Source organism: Phasianus colchicus, chromosome Z (assembly GCF_987193195.1).
Source record: "Phasianus colchicus chromosome Z, bPhaCol1.hap1.1, whole genome shotgun sequence".
Taxonomy (NCBI): domain Eukaryota; kingdom Metazoa; phylum Chordata; class Aves; order Galliformes; family Phasianidae; genus Phasianus; species Phasianus colchicus.
In genome coordinates this window covers 28,655,019-28,680,637 of record NC_143476.1, presented here as the reverse complement: position 1 = coordinate 28,680,637, position 25,619 = coordinate 28,655,019, and the positions used below count along the sequence as shown (strand labels likewise).

At 38.2% G+C, this 25,619-nt stretch overlaps 1 long non-coding RNA gene across 6 annotated transcripts in view; it reads right to left on the bottom strand.

The window, feature by feature from the left end:
- LOC116236576 (uncharacterized) overlaps positions 1 to 25,619 on the bottom strand; it is a 62,704-nt gene that overhangs the window by 10,514 nt on the left and 26,571 nt on the right. For 5 of the 6 annotated variants that reach the window (XR_016461839.1, XR_016461841.1, XR_016461842.1 and 2 more), the window contains exon 3: positions 24,837 to 25,050. This is a non-coding gene — a long non-coding RNA (uncharacterized LOC116236576). The remainder of the gene's footprint in view (positions 1 to 24,836; positions 25,051 to 25,619) is intronic. The other variant, XR_016461838.1, reaches the window with a different exon arrangement.

Genomic DNA, 25,619 nt, shown 5'->3' with positions numbered 1-25,619 from the left:
GTTTAATCTCATAATAAGTATTAAATATAACTTGACAATAAAGATTATCAGACAGGTTTTAATAAACTTAATTTGCTGAAAAATTATAAGTACATATTTTTTAATCAGAACATGAGTTCTTGAAGGGGGAAAATTAAATCACTGCATATGAAAAAAAAATATGTTCAGTACAATTTTGCCTGAGCAAGGAGAGAAGAGGAGTTTGACTATGGCAAATACAGCATCCAGGAAAAAATGATGTCATTTCCTGGTGCTAATATCAGGATAGTCACCCTCTAGCACTTCATTCTAAATTGGCTTTATCAGAGTATACTAACATTTATGAGCTATCAGCACCCAATTTACCCTATCTGTAAAGAATGGAGCAAAAACTCTTCTTTTCTTTTACTTTTCTTTAATTTTGCAAATGTTTTGACAACAGGCTTTCTGTACATGAGCTACCAGATCCACAGATGATCAAACTGGGAGAGGATGGAATTATTTACCTGAAGTTCATGCAATAAGTTATTAGCTGAGATATGCACTAGAGCAATGATCTTACACTGAAAAGTTGCTTAGATGAGAGATTTAGCCAAAAAACTTTCTCATCAGAAGTCTCCATGGATAGGATTTGTAAGAGAAACCCTAAATTTACTTGAGAACCTTGTATGTCACTATCCATTTCAGATACCCCAGGTCTCTACATGAGGGAATTTTATCACAGAAAATCATAGATTATTTATGTTACTGATATGGGTTTGATTGTTTGTTCTGTTCACCTGTTTAGCGTGTGAGAAGCAAGTAAAGAGCTTATCTGGTTAAGCTTTGGTTTCTCTAACAAATAAATCCTTGGACTGCAGGTGGATTACAAACAGATTTTGGCAGTGTATTCAACATACTTAGAAAACCCATTTTTCCTGCTAATATTTTCCATTTTCTATTACCATTCCATGGTATCATGCCAATGTTTGTGGTAACTGCTACAAAAATGCAGGCAATAGGCTAATGAGAGATCTTTTAGAAATCAAACTATATGAAGAATTTGATTAAAATGCATTGTATATGAGTTTGGTTCTCTATTGTTCCTCTCATTACACCAGCCACTGCAACACAGGCTCAGAATTACCAAAGCTAAACTTTGGTAATTTTTATGTCAACATAGTTATAATGAGTAATGTCTATGTCAACATGGACAGTTTATCCCACCCTCAAACCCCAAAGTGCTTATAACTCCACCCAGAAAAGTTACAGAACTCTAAAATGTGAATCTGATGCTTGTGCTCCAGCCCTGGGGGAGCATTGGCTGGTTCTCAAGACCCAGGCCCTCCCACTCTGCTTGTTGTCCATCAAAAACTGCCAGGACCCAAGTCCAACTAAAGCAACCTGATTGCTACTGCTGAGAAATGGTTTATTACCTTTCCTTCTAGACAAATGGTTAAATTGCTGGCATTCCTCACCACTGGCAACAGCAGTGAATGTACCAGCTCTTAGGCACGATTTTCATAAAAGTTATGCTTGTGTTCTGTAACATTGCTGCAGATTCATTTTTCTCCTGAAAGACTGTAATTTTAATACCTCACATATATGCATGTATGTAGAAGCATGCATTATATATATATATATAATTTCTATTACTAAAAAATTGGGAAATCATACATACTTATGTATGTATATACTTATGTTATGTGTGTATGACTATATATGAACTCTCCTGGTTCTAAAGTACTATCAGAAAGGCTGGTCATCATTTGCTAGACAGACGGGAGCTTATTAAGTAGCTTATTAAGAACTGGAATATACCTGCCATCTGGACAGGCACATTACGCACTGCAGATGTAAGGTTTGGACACAGATTTCTTGCATGTGACCCCAAAACTCAAGTTCAGTCACTTAAAGACATGTCACGTAGTTCTGACCAGCATTTTGCACACATTTGGCACTAGTATAAATGATTGCAAAAGATGCAGAGTGATAAAGAATTAGTTTCAGTGAGCTTAACAAAAATCCAGGGGGTGGAGATGATGGGGGGTATGTAGTTTACAGGGCTCTGAGACATGCAAATCTTTTATATTTTAAAATGCTTCAGAATTTATTGGTGCAAAATAAAAGAGCTCCACTGCAGCCAAGAGGAAAGTATGCAATACAAATAAAAACATATGAAGACATTTAGAAACAAGCTATAACTTGACTTCTACGAAGCCCCAAACACACACTCTCCTGTTTTTCCAGCAGCTTGTGAGGGAAGGGCGGTTCTGGGTTTCCTCTCCAGATGGAGAGCTCAGTAGTGTATTCCCATTCCAGTACTTCTTCCAAAACTGCCACATTATCCTGCTTTCTCCAACACCTGCTACAAAATATTTCACACTTGCTGTGTTTCATTCGAAGCTTGGGAGGAAAAGGACACCAGTACCGTTGAAGGTTGTGTCCAACACTGCAACTGACATTTCCAGAGCAAGCAACTCCCACTGCCACTGCATTGGCTGCAGAAAGGTCTTTATTTCATGGACACCATCCAGGGAACAGCAACACCAGTACAGGTGCTGACATCTCAGGCTCAGTGAAAATGAATGGTCTCATGCAATTCCCCTGGCCAGTCTCTCTTTCATTATTTTCTTTCATGATATGTGATCTCTTGAAGATGAAGTGCTGCTGCAAGCACACAGCAGTAGCCTATGGCAGTGGGTGAAGAGAAAGCTATTCCAAGCCTCATGCAAGGAAAAGCATTAAAAATGTAAACCATACTAGCTGTCACATATTTGTGTGTTCAGGTGGCTTATTGGGACGTAGCCTATTGTGACACAACAAAATCTATTACATACATCTGTGGTTGTTTAATGCCATACAGTCTCATTAAATACGTTGGCCAAGGTTCTCTTGTCCTCGCAGATTCATCTTGTTTTACACAGTGCACAGATTCCACTCTAGGTCCTTCCTTGTCATGCTCCTCATTGAGAGAAAAACTGGAAGCTGCTGTATCCCTCCTCAAGTAACAAGGTCTCCATAGACCATGAACAGTTTTGGAATTATTACTGCTTTTGTGGGGTCCAATCCACATGCCTCGAAAGAGTTTACATTTAAAATATCAAGGACAGAAAAAAATGGGATGTTATGAATGAGCTGAATATGCTGGCTGAGACTGTCCTCCATGAAGTCACCTCAACCATGAGCTCCACAAGAGCAATGTCAAAGGGTTTGAGGTGCCCCCAGAGCCATTAATTCAAGTATGAATTACAGAAACTTGGTTTGGGTATTCTACGAAGAGAGCAGAGCCTCAGCTGAAATGTATGGTGTCTATTTGAAACCACGTAGACCATTTTGGTCCTGTATGCCATCATCTTTTGGCAGCCCCTTATCTGTCTTTCCTTAAAAATGAACACTGAATTACAGTACCAAAACAGAGCTGCTCCAAAGGTCAAGGATAAAGAAACAGAGTTGTGCATGATATGGGAATGGTTAATAACAAACTAAATGAAATAAAACAAGTTGGCCTCTTTTGGCCTCCAAAACTGAGACAATTGTAGGCAGTAGATTCACCATACTGAAGCACAAATTTCCCAGAGGAGCCCAAGGGCTGTAATCCTGCCTGCTATTAGTGCTGACCTGTACAATGACCTGTCACATAAAACAGAGCAGCCACACAGCTGCCTGGTGCTCCCCATTTAGATGAGTGCTATGTCCATCCCAATGGCCATTATTTACATGTCAGTGATAAGGAGTGGATGCACCACAACTACAGATTAACCCTCTGCATCCCAAAGTGAGGATCAGTCTCTGCTCAGGAGTTAAAAGACAGTAAGATGGACATGGGAGGTATTTTAGGATGTATAAGTTCTTTAATAAAATGTAGCGATTTGAAGATATTAAAAAGTGGGATTAGTCCACTTCTCCTGAAAGGTAGTTGTTTCCATATTAGCTGTATCTGGACACTGAGCAAACCTTTATCTCACCAATAAGAAATGTGAGTAGCATTGCATTTTCCACCCACTGTCATATGGAGAGATACAAAAAGCATAAATTAATATAGCTTTTTGCAGTGGATATTAGATTTTTCAGTACTGTCACCAACACACAGAAATTATATTTGAACAGTACAAACAATTTCAAACAATGGTAATAGAAGAAAAAAAAATCAGTTTTTCTTTTTTTTCTAACTTGGTGTTAACTTAATGATATGCGACATTGCTATCAGTGCAGAGCAATAAAAATGAAATGGTACCCAATGTGCATAGACACTATGGAAATTTCAAATGACAACAGCAACAACAAAAATTATACTTTCCCTTTCCCTTCCCATGCCCTTTGCATTAACGTAAGGATATGTGACTTTGCTATCCATATACTGCAATAAAAATGAAATTGGTGGCCAATGTGCCCGGACAGTCTTCAAATAAAACAAAAATAAAATTATGTTCCTTTGCATCATGTAAAGGATACATGATGTGAGGCACAAATTTCACTTTGCTACCACATCTGAAATAATATGCCAGCTGAGAGCATATATTTCTTTCTCATCACGAGAGAGAAAAAAGAAATGTATTTGAAACAATTTCTTTTAATTTCTCTTCATTGTATAAGCACTAAAAAAAATCTGTTTTACAACAGTTTCTTATATTAGACTCATATTGTGTTTATATGTTTCCTAAATGAATGCTTTTTTCGTAACATGTTTGTGTCTAACATTACTCATATAAATAAAAATATATTGTCATTTTATGGAATAATAGGCAGACATCTGCACGCAACATTTCCCTCATTAGATGTTTTCATGTTAGCGTATTTTTATGACTTTGCTGCAAAATACAATGTGCTGGCTTGAAACCTTCTTAAATATAACTTATTATGTATGTTAACAACTCACATGCTTTAGTTATGCTCAGAGAACTGCTTAATAAAGAAGTAGTTAAGGCTGGCGTAGCATGAGGTGCTGTGACCTGAAGGAACGTGCTTGCAGCTCTGCATGAGCACTTTTGGAGACCATCAAATAAAAAGGACGTAAAACTATTAAAAAGCATCCAAAGGAGGGCTACAAAGATGAGGAAGGGTCTGGAGGGCAAGGTGTGTGAGGAGTGGCTGAGGTCCCTGGATGTGCTCAGTGCAGAGCAGAGGAGCTGAGGGCAGCCCTCATGGCAGCTGCAGCTCCTGACAGGGAGAGGAGGGCAGCGCTGAGCTCTGCTCTGTTGACAGCCACAGGGCCCGAGGGAACGGCATGGAGTTGCGTCAGGGGAGCTGGGGGTCAGGGAAAGGGTCTGCGCCACAGGGCGGTGGGCATGGAATGGGATGCACAGGCAGTGGGCACGGCCCCGAGCTGCCGGAGTTCCAGGAGCATCTGGACACTGTTTTCAGACATAAGGTTTGGGTTTGGGTGGTGCTGCATGGAGCCAAGGATTGGTATCCATGGTCTTTGTGGGTCCCTTCCAACTCAACTCAGGATTGTAGCAGGTTCCACCACTGCTTACAAATACACACACACACACACGTACAGCCACAGATAGAAACCCTCCATGAACAGGAGTGAGGGTGTGTAGGCCGAGCCACTGGCAGGAGCAGGTGAAGGAGATAAAGTGAACATTTGAACATACCTGCTGCTTCCAATTACATCGGGATACATACTACCCAGAAACCAGGTGGATAGATGGGACAATAATCCAGCTAATTAAACAATAATCCAGAAAATATAAGCACTTGAACACTGTCTCATTGCACTACCAAATTGTCAGGCATTGCTGGGTGTCAGGCATCTCAGCCAAGCTGCCACTACAAGAAACTAGTGAGGAAATGACTCCCACACCAGTCAGCCTGCACAGGAGGACTGTACAGTGCTGAGCACATTTCAAGTGCTCTCTCAGCTGTGATTGTAAAAATGGAATGAATCCTCCAAACCATTCGTGCTTTCAGCTGGGTTTGATCAAATTGTACACCCTCCATGCCCAGGCTCTGAAAGATGAATATATAATTGAGAAATTTTCCCTTCTAAAATATTTCTTAAATCCAGCGACAAAAGAATGTTAATCAGAATGTTACTCCCTTTTCAAGGATAGTTCTGCCATAGCTGTTTGGATAAAATGACTGGAAATCAGAGATACAGTCATTTAAATAATCTGTTAAAAAGCTATTACGTTTCCCTAATGCTAGTCATTTTTAAATGGCTCTTGGTTTGATTCATGAACAATACATGAACAGTACATGATTCACATGAGCAATTTTTATGAAGTACTTATCCCAAAAGGAATGTCAGACTGGGTGAAATCCATTGTAGATTGCAGCATTTTCATACATTTTTTAAAATAACACACATTAAGTTTCAGCTTCTCACAGACCAAAGTTGGTGCAGAAGATCAAGGAGCCAAAAGAGGCTGAAAGATATTATATAGATAATTGTAAAGATCTTGCTGCAGTTCAAGTGCTTTTGGAGTTCTGTAGTGACTTTTTGCTATCAGAAACCATCATATTTAATTGAAGTCAAAGCTTACTACTTAATCATGATATCCGTGAGCATGTAAATATTAGTGCTGCTGCCATGCAGAATTGCCTGGACTTAGTATCAGTCAGGAAAAAAACAAGCCTTCCTTTGCAATAAGGACAGTGGGGACTGAGCTGCTGTTGGTGTATCTGCAGGCAACTGGCAAGATCTGCCTTCAGTGCCAGCAACTGAATGGGTGTGGGGCTGTGGTGAGCTGGTATCCCCCTGCTCAGCTGTTCCTCAGTTCTCCCAGCTATAAGATATGAATTGGACAAATTGTTACTGATCAGACCAGGATGCTGCAAGGACTAAAAAATTCCCAGTAATGTAACTGAGAATTTCCTATAGTTAAATGCATTTCAGCATAATAGAGAAAACAGGAGTACAAAGGCATTCTCCTCGTGTTATCTAACCCTTGTGGTGAACGTACCCATCTTTCCTATGCACAGTAAGTGTTGGGATGATGTTAAAAGAAGGCTCTTATTAACTGCCATTCTGAAACAAACAATGTATTTCCAGTTGAGTAATATAATAAAAATCCAGTGCATTGTTTCTGCTGCGTTAGAAAAGAAATTGTATTATGTAATTCGGTGCCAAAGTGACTTAGATCTGCTTAAAGAACTCTAAAATATGGTAAGTATTTAAACTGATAAGCAGAGATTTAATATGGGCCACAATAGGATTAATGAATAAATAGAGGAGTTTTATGTTACCTATTTACAATCACATTTAAAAGTAGCACTACATCTGCTAGTTTATATTCAAGGAATACTTCACATGGGATGATAGGCAGCAAACTGACATCGGTACAGAACCTCTTGCTTGACCTGAAAAACTCCCAGACCCATTTTTTCAGTTTAGCCATTCATCACGTTCAAGTTCATCCACTTTTCAAGAGTCTGTGGAAAACCTTAACACATTCTAGCACACGGCACCCCAACAACTGTGCTGACAAACACAAAGCAAAGAGTTCCTACAGAAAGAGGAAAATGTTATGGTTAGGATTCTAGACAAAGTATAATTCTAGGACAGTAAATTTTAATGCATCCCAGTTGTACTCCACTTAGGGAAATTATGCTTCTTTTATTGTTCTAAGTTACTTGGGCCTATAATCAGGTCCCTAATATGTTCAACAAAGCATCAGGATACATAAAATATCTTACCAGATAATCCTCTTTGGAATCCACAGTTGAGTTATTAAGTATTCCTTTCACTAATCTCTGTAATCCTCTGTTGATATAGGTCAGTAAAACAGTGGCTAAATCCCATATGATAAAACTAAGACTAGATTTTGCAATCATTCCCTTCATATTTTGGCTATATTTCTTCCAGCTGTTGTTAGTCGCATTACCAGCATTACAGGTGTCACATTTGGCACCACCCAGAAACCACAGGGAAGGGTTATGCATACGTATGTTGGCCATGAACTGAAAGTCATCAGAAAACTCATCAGATATATTCAGAAAATGCATATGAAAGGCAAAACCAGGATTATATGCCATTTGATAACTGGGATGACATTAACTCACTAGTATTCACAGCCACTGGATTAGCAATCAGTGTTAAATCTTCACATGCAATGAAAGTTAACAATGCTGGTTTTATGTTGTCCCCCCCCCCCAGAAAAAAAAAGATGTTCAGTCTGTTTTCTCCTTTTGATTACAGTTCATTTAGGGGAAGAACGTTACAGCATGCTTTGAAAATGTTTTATGTGTCTTTGGCTGATAGAACACACAAAACGTTTGAATAGGCCCATTTATTTGAGCAGACGTATTAAATAATACTTTAAATGTGAACATGCATGTCATAAATTTTGTAGTCGCTTTAAAGTAGGATAAATCTGTGTATTTAAAATAGTCTTTCTTCAAAGCCATCTTTTTTTTTTCTTCCCAAAGAGTCATAAAGGAAACTCTGATTTGTGCTGCTTGAACAATGCCAGCATCATCATTTTAATGTTATCCATATGGGCTTCTAATAATAGATAAGAGACTACATTTGTATTGTATGTCTTAGAGACATTTAAAATCTTGATAAGGAAAGGCTGATTTCATTGGCCCCACAGTTAAAGGAAAGCAGACCCTAATTAAAAGAATTCTGTTCTGAATTAACTAGTTTGACATGTGCTAATTGACAGTTCCTGTGAAATGGTTCTAATTAAAGTCAATATGTCTTTTTCAATTAAAAGGAAATTAAGAATATACTAATATACATTAACAACTTAATCTGCCTTCAATATCCCATACATCAGCTGCTTTTTTTCTAATGTTATTGGAGAACCATCTGACATGCATCTTCTACTGTTTGGTTATGGTATCTCATTATTACTCAACAAGAACACAGGCACTGGTAGATATCCCCTAGAGCAAGACTATAACCTGCCTTCTACCTAATGTGCACAGTTCTTCATCTCATAAAAGGCAAATACACCTTTCTAGAAAGAATAAAAAAGGCTACTCTGTTGAAAAGAGATTTCTTTATGAATTGAATACTGTGGTATTTACAATTAGTCAGAGAATCCAAATTTTTGATAGAAGCCTTAAAAATAATGGTGTATTTTCTTTCATGATGTGGCCCAAATAAAGGCCAGATTTTGACTTTTGAGAGCCACCTCTCCTCATGTTGTGTTTCTGAAGTGAATGCAAGGCAGATTTCTCTGGTGGGAATGCTTTTAATTGTATATACAAGAAGAAAATAGAAAACATGCCTTCATGGTAGAACAGTGCTGAAAACCATCCCATTGTTTTTGCTTGAAATGTGACATGGCTGTTTATAGCCACGAAATTAAGTATTCAAATGTGCAGTTGACTTTTTGCTACCAGTCCCATGGCCTACTGCTACTCTCTTTGCTAACTAAAAAGGCTCTTTTAAAAATAACAGGGCCCATGCTGATAAGATCACGATCTTGAACGTGTAAAAAACCATGCAGAAGACTAACTCTTTGCTATTGACTTTTCAAATATATTATTTTTTTGTTTGGGAAATAATCATGAAAAATTTGATCAATGCATTACGAGGAGAATGGAGTCACCGGGGAAATGAGTAATTTCCTCAAGAGATAGTTAGATATCTGCTTTAAAAAAAAAAATGCTTATGGTATAGGATGTTAAGAACACAATCTCACTTTTAATATAAACTTTGTATGCTATGGAACACTACTTCAACTCTGAATGTTCACCCTAGTGAATTTATCATAAGGAATGTATTATCAGGACAGCTTTTACTAAAGCTTCATTTGACTCCAGAATATCTTCTTTTTTTCTTTTTTCTTTTTTTTTTTAACAAAAACATATATAAATATTAAGATAAAAATTAGTAAATAATAATTTACTTGTGCCACTAGGAAGCAAATTAAATAATGAAGTATTTTTGTGGGTAAAGATGTTAAAACAGAGGGTTGTTGAAAGTGTGGATTAACTTCAGAAACCATGGAAAGTTCTTTGGGAAAAATAAGAGCATAGATGAGGTGGTTTTTTTTATTTTTGTTTGAGTTTGTTGGCTTTCCTGATATTTGTTGTAATTTATATTCATTTTAAGAAGAAACTAATATCCAGAATCCATACAGGCCATGTACTCAAAGTCTCGGACACAGCAAAATGCTAGGGCCAAGTGCCTTGATTCTGGATGGACATTTTTAGCTGATTGAGGTCACAGCTACAGTAAGTTCCCTGTCAGCTCCCTTGTCTTTTGTTGCATTGAGTCCCTGCAGTTTTAATGGAAGACTTTCAGGGCAGCAAGAGAGCCTAACGTGAAGTAAAGAAAGGCAGCAGTTGAAATGTAGAGTTGGGAAATGGCTGCTAGTTTCTGTCAGTGGAAAAAGTTCCATATCTCTTTGTGGACTTGGAGTAAAGGGTATGATGTGTTGTTTCAATAAGATTTTATTTCACTAAATCAGGTGCTAATGCCAAGTTTCTAAAGATATCGTTTTCCTGAGTAAAATACTCATGTGTTTACAGCAGAAATTAAAATATTACCTCAAATTTCTCTTTTATTTTAAATGCAGAAAACTTCCAAAAAAAAGTGAACTAGACTCCTCAGTGTGACGTCTTGGTGACTGCTATAATCTTTTAGTATCTTATGGTCTGTGTGAGGGACAGTATTTTCAAAGAGCATTTGTATGTGCTTAGAAGTATATATGACTCACAAATGCCACTCCTCTCAGCGTCAGATTTTTAACCGTTATCTCAGTATGGTGCTGGTACAGATTCATCACTGAAGTAAGATGTTAAACATGTCTCTAAATTAGTAAATAAACAAATCTCTGGGAGACAGTAGAAATTCTGACTACTTGTATTCATTAAAATTCTATGGTTCTTTGCACAGGAGGAATGCTAATCCTGGAGTCTAAACTGAGACTCAATCCCGCAGTTCCTTAAGACCTGCTTAAAATAGAGAAGACTACTTGCAAAGTTCAGTTTAAGGTCCAAGGTGACTGCAGTTCACCAGTGTTCCGCCTCTCCAAAATGCAGTTTGCTTTTCCGCTGACTTATTCTTTCGTCTCTTCCCTGCTTTTCTGCAATCTGCTAAGGGCTTGCCATGTTTCTTCTGTATTTCATGCACAAATGAGAAGATGAGGACAATGGTATGTGAAACATTCAGAAAGTTATTTTCCTCCTACCCCCCTTTCTAAGATTTTTTCAGTAATTCAAATCTTCAGTCTGAAAGTGGAGAGAAATGTGGAAAGAGGATGGGGCATAATTAGCAAAACTGTTACTTTGATTCTGAAAACACTATTGAATGAGTTGCACTTGTCTCGTAAAAGTAATCATATTAATTTCATGAATATCATGTTTGCTGGAGTATGTGAAACCAGTACGTTTCCAGGACATGTAGGAATCTTCTCTTAATGTAAATACAGTGAGGTTAGTTCCAGTAGCTCAGCTTACTCACACAGCTTACTTAAAAGCCAAGAGGCCAGGTAGGAAGAAGCACTCCTAAGCATAAGATCCTGCCTTTGGTAAATACCTTACTATTAGAAAAGCAATATCAACACTCTGAAGTGACAGTATATACATATCTGCATGAATGTAGTTAATCTGTAAATTACTTTCTTTCACAGCTCTGAAAGTCAAAAACCCAGATCCTTCCAAAAAAAGGAATATTGTTCCTATGAACCTTCCACAATGCAGCTATCTGTGTCTTTGTATAAATAATTAGTAACGTAGTCTTTATGTTTATACCGAGCCTCGCTAGATAGAGATGTTTGTGTGGAAAAGAAACTGATGTGTTCTCCAAGCAAGCCAAGCACATCCTATAAATTCTAGAGTCCAAGAAAAAATTTATCTTGGCAACAGAATTGCTCAAGAAATCAGCATGTGGGACACAGGATGATGTGGTCCATGTACAAGCCTCTGGTTAGCAAGTTTTTTTCTCCTCAAGCATCTGTCCTTCTTACTGCTCTCTCTTCTTTCCCCTTCCTTCCACAGCACTTACTATTATGTAGTCACATTTTCCTAGCCATGAATGCTGTGTGAGTTATACATACTCTTAATACATATATTATAGAATATGTTTGTTTTTACTGTTAGAACAAATAAACATATTTTCAACATGTATTTGCTCATGAGCTGAAAAAACAAAGTCATGTGGGGTGTTTTTAATATCTTGTTGGCTTCTCTGTTGAGAACATTTGGCCTCAGGACACTTTCATTTACATACCATGCCCCACATCTTTTCGATTACTGTTAATTGAATATTCAAATTTAAGTATTCCTGATTTTGACCCTTATTTGTTCAGCACACACTTTCATACACAGTGGCATTATTTTTGCTGTCATTATTATTAATATTATCATGCAAATAATAATTTGCATTAAAGTAATTCCTTTCATCACCAGAGAAAAAGACTTAAAATCGATAGTGTCTGTCTTTTCTCTATTACAAATAGTTGTACAGATGTACAGAAAATAAATGTGGCTACATGTTTACAAATTTTAAACTCCTACAAACTTCAAATTTTTTTGACCATGGCATTCATATTTTTACATTTGGGACTAAGCTTCATGATCTTCACCTTTACCCAGATGTGTCCTTTTTAAAGGAATGCTAGAAGCTTTTCTAGAAAGATTTTATATTTTTTTTAGCCATAAGAAAGCTGTCAGTCATAGCCAGTAGCTATAGTATGCTGGAATATGGCATGAAGGAATCTCCAAAGAAGCTTTTCTCCTGCTACAACAGGAAAATCTGATTTGGGCTCTGCATGATCCAGATTTTGACAAGAGTTTCAGATCACTCAGAGGTCACAGCCAGGGAAGACCACCAAACACATGCATGAGTGACATTGCTACCAAGTGGAAAATGTGTTGAAGTGGTTAACAGGTAAGGAATCCTGTATCTGTCTCAGTTATCCTTGCACACCTTTAATTGCTGGAAGGATCAGAAGAGCTCCTTGGAAGTGCAATAATAAGAAATGCTACTGGAATGCTCTTCCAAATGTTCTGTAGCTCCTGATAGGTTTCCTTGCAAATTTAGGCATAGAATTGGGCTCGCTATACTTGAAATGATGGCTACTCAACCTTTGCCATCTCTGTGGGCAGCAGTTTGGCTTCCTTTGAGCTAAGGAGATGCAGAAAGCACTCATCTCTGAGTGGATCAGGACCTGCCAGTCCTGCTCTAATCCAGACAAGCTGTCCTAGACACATAGTACATCAACATCACTTTGTGAGCCAAGAGTTTCTGAAGATCCCAAATCTTTCTTCTAAGATTTCCACCATTTTTCTACATACAAGAAAAACTTGATTTTTGCTCTTTAGAAAATAACTGTCAGATAACATTACTGAGGATCGTTTCTAGTGCAGTATGGCAGGATACATTTAGTCTTGTTAAGACCCAGTCTCTCTATGTATAACGTCACACTGACTGCCATACAAAAGTGGTAGTCCTACTGAAGCAACAAGTTTCCTGCACGTGCATTCCTCTGCATGTATGCCATGTATTCCAGGGGTGAGAATCTCCAAAGTACCCATACAAAGAGAGCATGCTGAAGTGTTGCAGATTGATGAATGTGCCAGGCAGGGTCCAGTGTGTGAAAAAGTGTATAAAGCATCAACAAAAAGCACCTTGTGAAAAGTAGTTGTTCTTCACATCACAAGAAATATTAAAATGGATAGCAGCAAAAACACACAGAAAAAAACATCTCTTTAAAATGTGTAGGTACCTATGTTTCACTGTGAGAAACTGCACCTGCCTGGGTCTATTAGGCATTTTCGCTGGCATTAACTTTCCACACCTATGACACCATCAAAGGAGGTCAGTTATGGCATCTGAGAAGAAAAATATGTGCTATGTATTTCAGACACAGCCCATCCTACTTTGGAAGTCAATGGGAGACTTTCAAGGGTCTTCAAGGAGTGTTGGCTCAGCACCTACCCCTTTATTAAAGCAGGTCCTCGTGCAACACAGGAGTAATTGGATCCAGCCTCTAAGCACCAGTACTTCCAAATCCCAGTGTCTAAAGCTAGAAATTAAAGCTAGAAATTCCAGTTCTCCAGCAAAGTGTAGCTGTTCTTTGAGGACGCATCTGTCTTTGTGAGGACTAAGCAGCATTCAAAGAAGCATATTTCTTCTGAATACAAGCACCTAAATTGAAATTTGGATGACAGAGTATAAAGAAGCAGGTTTGGAAACTTCAGTGTAAGTAAGACAGCTAAGTTAAAAGAAAGCAAGCATACAAGAACCCAAAGAGAGGGCTGAGTGTTCTGAAAGGACGAGGGTTTATAGGGTTTTTTTTCTTTCAGCAAGTATTGCCATTTTGCTGCTGGTGTGTTTCTTGGCAAATTTACTAAAAACTATTCATTCTCTGTCATTTGTGGGAAGTTAATCTGACTTCTTCATTCTGTGGGAATGCTGTAAGAATATAATTCTCAACTTGTGACTGTACACCTCTGAAGATAAAAATTAAACTCAGAGATATCAGATTGTGTGTTGGAGCTTTGTCATGTTCTGTTCGGGTAGCTGACTTAACCATTATGGCCTTGATCCAGGAAAATGTACTCCCATGCAAAAAAAGAAGCCCGCTAACGCACTTAAGTTTGCTTTTGCCTGTGCGCAGGTCAAGTTGCAAAGCTGGAGCCCTGTAGCAATATGAACACAAGGCCAGGTGGTTGTCTTATGTACAGCCTCTTACCCAGGCTGGTTTAAACCAGTAGGGCTGTTTATTGAAAAAATCATGTATTCACATATGAGAAGGAGGAAATTCCAGTTTGACCTTTCACGCATCTCATGGTATGTGTATATGCTTATCAAAAATGCAATGTAATTTTGTGTTTTATGGTTTGAATCATATATAATCAGCATAATTTATGCAAGTTCCCACATGCCTGTTATGTAGTCAGAATGATTCTCATGAGGAGAAAGTGTATATAAAGACAGATCTGAGATATCTAAATGTGTATGCGTGCAACCAGCAGGCAAGATTTACTGAGAATAACTTACTGGGAAAAAAAAAACTCTAGATCATGAGATATTTTACTGCAGTTTCCAGAACAGAAGATGACAATTTTGATATGTATTAATAATGAAGAGAAGTTTTTTTAAATTCTTTTAATCCTTTTTCCTACTTTTTTTTCCCCCTAAATATTACAATTGCACATTGCTGGGGTGATGGAGAAGCATCACCCTGTGGTTTCTGAAAGCTCAGCAATGGGAAACAGCACCAGGGCACACGGATAAATGAAGTCTCAGAGAAAAAAATGCCATCAGAGATGCAATCTGGGTGGTGTGTGAGCACAAGGAGGCTAGCCTCCCTGTCTATCCATCACTGCAGCCCCAGTACAGCATCACTCCTCGGACCCAGCACCATGGATGGGCGTGCAGGCTGGAGAGAAAACGTTCTGGCAAACTAAACCGAAGTGCAAGGCGAGTCTCTTCTCTTTATTTATACTACAGCTTCCTCCTTATCTCTGCTTGTGCTGCACAAGTGACAGCTACAAGATCTGGGATAGCCCCTGTGTCGAAATTGTCTTTTTCACTGACGTACAGAGTACATGCTCATATGTCTAAGTGTTTTGATCTTGCTTCCTGAGAAAAGATCTTTTTGCTGCCTGTGTATTTGATGTGTACGTATGTATAATCATGAGAGTCGGTGTACATTCATTGATGAAACATAAATCCCATTCTACATGGTCAATAGAAAACATCTGCAGATTTTGATTAAACTCATGCGTTGCAACCAGGATTAGAGCCAAAACTTTTTAAAGAACAGTGAAAAAGCAACAGATAGAGATGTACAGCAGAAAACAGTCACGACAAGTGAAAATGTCCTAGCAACTGATGTACAAGGTACATGCACAAGCAAATGCATTAGTACAGTCCAAATTATACATCATGAAGAAAGCACTGAGGGTTTTCAAAAAACTGAATTTTCAAAGTTTTGCCAATCTGTTCTTTAGAAATAGCTACTTTTTTACTCTGTGTACCTGCAAATTTGCACAGGGTGATCCATATAAATGATCTTGGCTCAAAACATACTGAAGAAAAAAAAAAGAAATAAACCTGATCTCCAAATATTTTTTCTGATTCACGTCAAACAAAATGGCAAAGCAAAAAAGCAGACCACAATGTTTTAGTTTTAGTGCTGGAATATGGCTGCATGTGAAGTGTACATTGTTATTATAAAGAGTCTTCTGATGCTTCTCTGTGTTTTTCTTTGCAAACCATAAGATGAGGGGGTGATCACCAGTGGGAAATGAACATTCACTGCAGTATCAGATTGGGCTGGAATCTGTCATACTTGGAAACCAGTGTGAATAGCATGGTCTTGCACCCAGGATAGGAAAGGAACATTAAAGTTCTCACTGAACAAAATGATGCCCAGATAAGAATAGAACAAGATCACTCCAATTTTGGCATGTATTTAAATATGTTTTGACACGTCACATAGCTTAAGGTTATGTATCTTCTTAAAGTTTTACTGTTGTCCTTTTTGTTATTAAAAAAAAAAAAAAAAAAAGCTAAAGTGAAAAAAAATGTCTGGAGATTTGTGAATTGCTAAGGATTCAGTAAAGAATTTGTGGAAACTCATAGAAAATCTAGTTTTACAAAGATATGGACATTAGGAATTCGGCCATTTGTAAGTGCATGGCTTTTACTTGCGAGTAATTCCAAAGGAGAACATGGAGCACTCTCCCGAATGCACCACACAAACAAGTCCTGACATAATTTATTTCAGGTCAATACACTAAACATCTTCTTACTGATACCATATTTGAACAAAGATAATATTTGTTAGTACAAGAAGAGGTCAGGATGGTTTCATCTAAAAAAATAATTGCACCTGATTGAGGTACAGTTCTTTCAAAAGGGGTTAATGATATATATTTGCTTTCTCCCTTCCTCCCCCCCCCCCAAAGTGACAAATTATAAACTCATTTAATCAAAGCAGAAGTTAGGGTCACCTTGACACATATTTTTCTGTCAGCCCTGTTGATGTCAACAGATGCTGTATGCAGAGTGACTGCAGAACACTGGATGATCCACAGTGCAGGTCAGAGATGAGCGTTGTACTCCAAATTCCCTATATGGTGCTGGCTGCTGAAGTGATTGATTAGTCTTTGTGATCTTGTCACGCAATAGACTTTCCAGTCAGGGCTAACCTTTCTTATAAGGAAACCACAGCTTTAGCAATAATGGTTGAGCACTTACCTCTTTATATGCTTTATGTGAACCTATTGATTTGAGGCATACATGACCTTCTCTGCTTGAAACAAAGGATACTGTACCCAAACAAAGAAAATTGAAAGTTTTGGAAATTTGGAAAGCTGAATTCAAAGCAAATTTTATATTTGGTTCTCACACAGCCAGAATTGTTCCTCAGTTTGCTATTATTGTCTCGCATAAACATGATGCGTAGAAATGCTTAAAGTCAGGTTTTATCCCCAAAACACATGACATATGCCTACAGCACAACACACTTTGATCACCAATTAAATACATCCGTTAACCTCTAACCACAACCCAGTAACTTAAAAGAAGCTAGAAAGCACCCCAGCAAGTTAAGTATCTCTTCTCAGCCTAATCCAGAATTCTCAGTACAGCTGGCCTAGCCTTTTGAAATTCTAAGGGTTTTCAGGAATACAGGATCAAGCTGTTCTCTACAGCCTAGGGCCTTGTGCTGTCTTTCTCAGCTGCTGTCATATATGAAATGATAATACAACCTTTAGAAACTTTTTCACATACTTTGGGAGATCCATACGTACTACCCTAAAATGTTACAAAACTTATTTTCGGCTGACAGAGTCTGTTTTCATACTTCTCAAAGAAAAATCTTGCTACAAAAACATGTGGCACTCAACTCACCTTTAATTGCTATCTTTTTTTTCCTCTCATGTAGAAGTCTTTGTTTCTCTTCCCACATATAAAAGGCCAGAAACAACGACAAGTACAGTAGAGAAGGTACCTTGATTTCTTGTTAGTACCCAACAAGTTCCTCTTCCTCTGAAAGATATTTCTCTGAAAGGCAGTGCTCCTGCATTGTATTGAAAGTGCCTTTTCTCAGTGCCATTTTGAATTGCTTACTTTTTTCAAAGTTTTTGAGTGCAGAGGGCTTAGAAATAGAAAGTAATTTGTGGAAGACAAGGCAAGGGATGATCTAATTTCTGCACTGTGTTTTGTTGCGTGAAGGGGTGGAGAGGATGAAGGTCAACATGGAACACAGATTCTCTTTCTATCCTTCTGAGAGAGAGGTTAATTCTGGCATGTAAATTCACACCCTAATCATTGAACATTATGGGAGAGTGGACTAATGATAACATTGCTTTATCCTCTTGACATTTTTAGGAGTACTTTGGAAGCAGAACCATCAAGTTTCATCAAGTTTGTTGTTTGAGAAGTTCTTATCCTAAAACATCCTTGTTTTTTTGAACACAAAAAATAAAGCTGATGCCATGGCATAGGGATAAATTATGTTTTCCACTCCCAGAATCAAAGATGAAAAAGTAGCTGCATTTTTCTAGACAGAAAAAAAATAAAACAAAATACATCTTTCATTAAAAAAGCTATCTGCTACAAATTGCTCACATATGGAATCCTTCCACAATATCTTTCTTTACTTGAAAATGTTTTAGAAGCAAAGACAGATTTTTGAAAAAGTCTACAGGGATAAAAACATATAAAGTAACCTAATTTTACAGTGTCTGGGGAAATCCTCAGCCCTGAGTTGATGCCTGTCTCTGCTCTGCTGGAACGCAGATCTGTACACGTCTCTCCGAAGCTGACATCCAACCCCATGTCTCCAGAAATGCACACGGCTGTCTCCCACGCTGATGCTGGTTTATAACTTGGGGATTAGGACCAATCCTCTGACATACTGGGTGAATGACTGAACAACCAGATTATGTAAAGCCAGGCAGTATTCCCAAACCACCCTGCCCTCTCCTTTTCTGTTCCCACTATTAAAGGTGTGTTTTCAGAGAAATGGCCTTGGGACAAGGGTGGAAAAGCAAAGGGAGAGGTGACTGCAGGCTTGGTTCCTGGGGATGTTCGCACCTCTTCCTTCTGAAGCAATATTACCAAACTGCTCTGGTAGTTGAGAATATGCTTGGTCTATAGCATGGCTTTATGAAATTCTAATCCTAATTTAATCAGTTGCGTGCACTTACGATTATGTTAGTAAAGGAGGACTGATAAAGCACTGAAATAAACCAAAGAGTTTGAGTGATCTTTCTCGTGTGTCACTGCAAGTAAATGGTTGAGATCCAACCCTGGCATCCACCTGGAAACAGGACTTGCTCCAGATGTGTCGCTGTTTCAGGGGTGAAAGACTGAAAGCAGAGTAAAAAATCCCTTCTCTGCAGTCTCGTGTCTTTGCTTCAGAAGACATTCAGCAGGAAGCATATGAGTTTGACAGTGCTGTTCTGTCAAAATACCTGAGCTCAACATCCATTGTGACCTGACATATCTAACTGCATGTACAAAAAACTTTCCCTCGTTCCTGTCAGGCAAAAATTTTTATTTTTTTTTCCCTAAGAAAATGGAGGGAAGCATGTGTTTCAGGTAGCTAAAGAGACAGAAAACTATGAGGTGATTGAAAGTTATGACCTGAAACTTTTATATTAGGTATGTTATGACCTAAAGTTTTTATGTTTTCTTGCTCTTTCTTCGAATTACTTAGTGTAGTACTTCCTTGAAAAAATGAATGCCATGCAAACAAAAAGTTAACTTGAGAGCAAATGAGAAAGACCATCTCTTTTCTAAAGTTTGGGTGAAATATTTTGCCTCATATTTTGCTGTCTTTTCGTTTAGGTGCTTTGTTGATTTCACATGTGGAACACTACCACATTCCCTCTATTGTACAGACTTTTCTTAGGTGAAGTTGCTTCAATGGTTCCACTGCTGCTTATTTTATTTGAAGCTTTTAATTAGTGGATTCACTACATGCTTCAGGCCAAAGGACAAAGGTACTCTTGTTTATTTGAGAAGTCAGTTGTCTACAATAACATGAATTCCATGCATATACACTAGAAATCAACACAAATCTGGGATCAAAAGGAAAAAAAATGTTAATTTTGGGAGAAACAATTTCGAGTTTAGTTTCTTTGTTCACCTCTTCCTACAGGACTGATTCATTGTCAGCACAGATCTACTAACTTTTTAGGGACTACATCATGAATGAAATCAGCTCACACACAATGCTGTACGGGCATAGAAGCAGCTAGAATTGCACCTGATCCCAACTAGGCTGCAGGAACAAGGCTGATAGTGCTTCATCATATCAAAACTCACTGCTTTAATCAGAGTAAAGATGCAAGTATAGTCTTTATAGCTTTATCCATAGGTGAGAAATTTTTCTTTTTTATCTACAGGTGTTGTCTCTTCAATTAAAGGTAGGTGAGTTTACTTCTTAGGTGAGTTGCAGGTTGCAAAATGTGTATTTGCTTTCTCGGGTTTATATTCCCCGAACTTCAAACTTGCTCCATGAAAATAATGAACGTGGATCTAAAGTGGAATAAGTAATTGCTTGATAGCTTCTTGCTTAGTCTTTAAAGTGCTGTGCAGCTGCTGATGTATGTTTGTGCTGGCATTGCGGAGTGGAGCCCTGGGAATAGGGAATCTGATTTCAGAGAAACAAGAGCCAGCTTCAAAGAAGTGAGCAACTCTCCCCAGCTGATAGAACTTTTACTGAAGGAAAACAACAGTGTAGTAAGAAACACACCAGCAATATCTCCTGTTACTCCTCTGCAATCCCTTTCAAAACTTTCTTCTCATTTATCTGATTATGCACTTCCGTTTCTAAATTCTCCCTTGTGGTAGTTTTACCTTTTCTGTTAGTTTAGGTGTTTGACTGTAGATTTCAGTGTGAGACCACGTTACTTCAAAGCACATTATATTGGTTATTAAAGTGGGAGGGGAGGGGGGAGAACCTCCTGTAATTGTGATATATCCTTAGAGGTCTCTCCAGAACAGGAAACCAATTTGAGATCTATCAGACAACACTGCACTTAAATACAGATTAAAATGTTATTACCTTCTAATAATGAGCTAGTCCAGAGTTATTGTTCACTGATGTTGTGGTATTTAAATATTAGAGCTAATCTAGTTTGGCTATATGTAGACAGGAATTAGATCATTGAAATACACACTTTAGGCACTGTAGCAGATTTGCAACTTTTCAAGAAAAGCCTGAAAAATGTAGATGTGAGACAGTGTTGAAAACATTACATGTCCTAAAACATAATTTTTTAAACAAAAAAGATAGGAAGAAGCAGCCATTAGAGGACCCTGTCCTCCCCCTGTTTCATCTACTACTGATTTGGACGTTTACTTTAAGGAGAGTAAGTCCATAATCTCAAATTTGTAGACCTAGCCACTCCTGTAGTATAGATTTCTGAACTGAATTGAACAAAATCGATATACTCACACTGGTTATGCCATTCTGATTTACACCAGCCCAATAACTATTTCTGAGAAGACCTCCCAGTGTGCATTATTGACGTACGATAACATCTTTGCCTTTTGGCTGTGGAAGAATTTTCTTTTTTCTCTTAACTTTCCAAGCACAGTTTCCTGACACTAATAGGTTGGGATATTTCCGTGGGAAGGCTCTGTGAAAGTTGTTCCTTGAACAGGGAGAGAACAGCACTGGTTTGTTTAGCTATTCTGAGTGTATGATGGATGAAATGTCAGAAATAATTCCACAGGCTGCTGCTGTCTAATCCCAGGGGACAAATGCCTGCATTTGAAATCCCACTGCAGGTTTAATTTGCCAAAATGAATCGCTATTGCAACACCTTTTGTTACTTTTGCGAACAACAATACAGTAATGCTGACAAATTTTAAACCAGGAGCAAACTGAGCCTGGAATTATTAAATATCACTTACATTTAAAGTTAGTTGTTAAATTTGAATTGTAAGAACTTTAAAGAAATTTAATTTAAATTTAAAAAGGAAATACATTCTCAAGTCTCTTCCACCTGAGATACGGAACATCTCTGGACTGCAAAAACTTTAGGAAGTCCCAGGGACATTCTGGAACCCACTTGATGATAAGCTCATCCAGGTATACCCACAGGTCATGGGATTGGTTCTCTGAACTGAGGAATATGAGACAGCACTATGGCAGCGAGGTGAGACTTCCAAAGATTCCACAGCACTGAAACATTCAGCAGAAATCTGAAGGCTGGGAGGTCCTCTCACTCTCACTGAATTTGAAGGAATAAGGTCATATTAAAGAGCAAGGACAAAATGTTCCTCAGGGAAGGAAATTGATAGATGGCTCACTGCATGGGGAGTGAACCAAAAAGAGTCATAGAAGAAAAGATAAATTCAAATGCAATTCTCATTCTACATTTGTTTATGGAGAGTCTACCATAAGCAGTAACCAACTATGGCCTTAGCCTTATGTAAGTTTAGCCTTCTCTAAACTTCTATGGCCTCATGCAAACTAAAAACTGTTATAAAACCTCAACGGTTATTTTCAGATCTGCTGATACTATCTTTTTATTCTTACTGATTCTGAGTCCACAAAAGGAAGAAGGACACAGTTTATAACACCAGCCCTTATATTCAAAAATAATCTCTGGTTTTCCAAACATTTTCTGTATCTCTGCCTCACTGAATGAAAAAAAAAAAAAAAGAGTAGTTTTGCCTCAATCTGTATGAAATATGCACATGGAGATTTGGTAACTGCCCATTTCTTTCACCACAGTATGAGTACAAAGACCATTCCTGTGACCTAACTCTTACTCCAATTAATACACTGAAGGTGAGAAGTCAGACCCTGTTGTGGTTTGCCTTCTATTGAAAATGGTCTAGAATATTCTCCACATGTCTCAAGCAGCTAGGTGATCAGACTGGTCTTCTCTCTCTGTTTACTGAGGCTGAATTTCTCTCAAGTTGTAAAAACACTGACTTAAGAGGTGTACAAATATCATCTAAGTTTGTACAGTCACTACTCTGTGTAAGTATACAGGTTAATTCCTTAGAATAGCAGTAGTATAAAAGTATGCATTCTATTTTAGCTGTTCTGTTGTTGATTTAGTTTGGGGTTTGTTTTTTGGAGGGAAGGAGTGAAGTTGGCTGTACACACCATGTGTAAAGTTCCTTGATTAAAGAGGCACTTTGCAAGATCTCAGTGAGACAGAAGTTGGCATTAAGGCATTAAGAAGCAAGATATTCTATAAAAGAGTTTGAGATCATGGTAGCTTATGGATATTTTCATTATGCATATGGATGTCTAATCCTTTTTGAATCCTACTAATCTCTTGGCCTAAGTTATACCTAATATCAGTGAGTTCACCAGGTTAATTACAGCTTTTGTTTTGTTTTGTTTTGTTTTTTAAAAAATGCTTGCTTTGATTAGATTTTTTTCCTTATGGCTTCAGTGAACTTTATTTTCTTAAGTGGATTAACAGAAGAACCTATTTTACCTTCTTGTTTCCATTTATTATCTTGAATTGTGCTACTATCCCTTACACTCATCTCTATCTATTGCATAGCCCTAATCACTTTTTATTCAAATAAAAATATGTACATTTCATTCTTTTCTGCAAGGTGTGGTCTATGTACTTCCAGTTATCAGATGGTGATGAAACTGCACCATTGCGTCTCCTCAGTTCATATTTACATGAAACAGTCTTTAAAAAAAAAAAGGCAGAAACAATCTAGGGAGCAGGGAATGGAACCAAAAGGAAGCCAGAGGCCCGGGAGCCGTGCTCCCTTTCATGTTTGGTCATTGGCTCTCTGAATCCTGAATCCTCTCCTTGACCACAGTCATTTTCCTAAAGGGTGTGAAACAGGGGCTTGTGTCGCCTGAGGCAGAAGGGAAATGGGACCCATGTGTCCCTCTTCCTGTGTGACTGCCCTGACAATGGGCTATTGCACTTCAAGGAGGGGGCAGGCACTTTCTGTCTCCTCTTCCAGAAGTATTTTAACAGAAAACAGTAATCTCTTCTCAGTTGCTTTGGAAACAAAGAGAAAGGGATATAAGATCTACATGCATACGAATGTTGGGCTACCAAGTCAATAGGTCCCTCTGCCATCTGAACTGAGCTCAGCTGAGGCATAGGATGCTTATCCATCATTCGGGATTTCCAGCCTCAAAGGCACTTCTATGTGGGACCATTGTGGCATCCCCAGATATCAGCAACCCATGGGCTGCCTCTCCCACACACCTGATGGGCTGCACCAATTCCTGGACATCTCTCTCTTTCACTGATGGTAGAAGCAGCCAGGCTGCCAAACACTCAGATTTATGAAATAATGTAAAATCCCACTTAGATGATTCTGCAGGTTCCCAAGCAGAGAGAAAGTCAGAGCCTCCAAATTAGATTTTAGTCTCCAACAAGGAAATACAGAGCTGAGTTTCTGTTTTTGTATTATTGTCTTAATGCAATTTGGGTTCTACCAACATACTTTAAAATCCGTGTGTTTTCTGCTTGCTCTGCAACCACTGAGGTTAACTTTGCCTTACCATGTTGCATCTTAGCAGGAAAAAAAGGACATTTTTTTTCTTTTATTTGGCATGTAGGAATAAGTAGTAACTATTTATGACTCTTCACTACTTATCACTAAATATCACAGCACGTATTTTGTTAAAACAACGGCATCTCACTAATACAGGTCCTACCACCTCATTCCTTGCTGCTTGTCTCATCAGCTGTGATAGCAGTTTCATTGAAAACACACAGTGCAGCAGCAAAAAAAATCTTTCATACCATATCAAAACACCACCACAGAATCATGATAAAATTTCTAGCAAAGGCTATCAGTGTTTCTGGTAAACTGCAGTTGTTTAGAAATTGTCTTTCTCACAAGTGTATCTCTACATAGACCAAGAGAAATGGCTTTGGATGAGTATTTTATTTAGCTTTGTCTGGTTTTGCTGAGTTCTTGTTCTCTTTTCCAGTTCTGTTTATGAGTTTAGTTTGAATTAGCTTAAAAGGAGGGGGATCATCTATATCCTCACCTGACTGGTAGGACTAAGATCAAAGCCCAGCTTGATGACGAGAACTTTGTGGTGACATTCGAAGAACGCTTTTACCTTAGTGCTTGTTATTGATACTGTAGGCTGGTCAAGGTGGGCAAAGCTGGAAGCTGCAGACTGCTCCTCTTGGTCAGCACAGTCATGCTGGTCTTGGGATCCACGTGATAATCTGTGAATTGAATGGTCTCTTTCCCTGCTTGAAAAGCAAAATACAGGTTTGTTGTTCAGTGAAGAAATAGTTGATTGTAAGTTCAATGTTTATCTATTAGATCTCCACTGTCCCTCTTTTTTCCAATTACTCCTTTTCCACAAAGTAGAAGTCCTTTCATCGCAATGACTACTGGTAATGCACATTAGAAGTAAAGATGTGACAAAATAAGTTTTAGACAGTTTGTTCTTAGTTTGCCGTGGTGTGTAAACTGCCATCGCTCTTTTCTCTCCAAAGTCCCTTTCATGTGCTTAATAACTACCACCCTATCTGAGGACTGTCTCAAGCACACAACTAGCACACATGCCAGAGCTAGAACAGCAACTTGTGAAGAACCTAAATCCCCTTCTTTCTTTCTCAGCTCATGCTTTCATGAAAGTATGCTAAAAATGTCACTGCTGTTATAGTTTAATATGCTCCATCACTTTCTAATGGTGCCACGTCTATGAATTACAGTGCTAGTACTGCAAGGTTTATTACTTGCAAGGTTTACAAGTACATTATTTTTCTCATAATTACCACAAATTTCAGCTATCTTGGAAAATATAATTGACCAC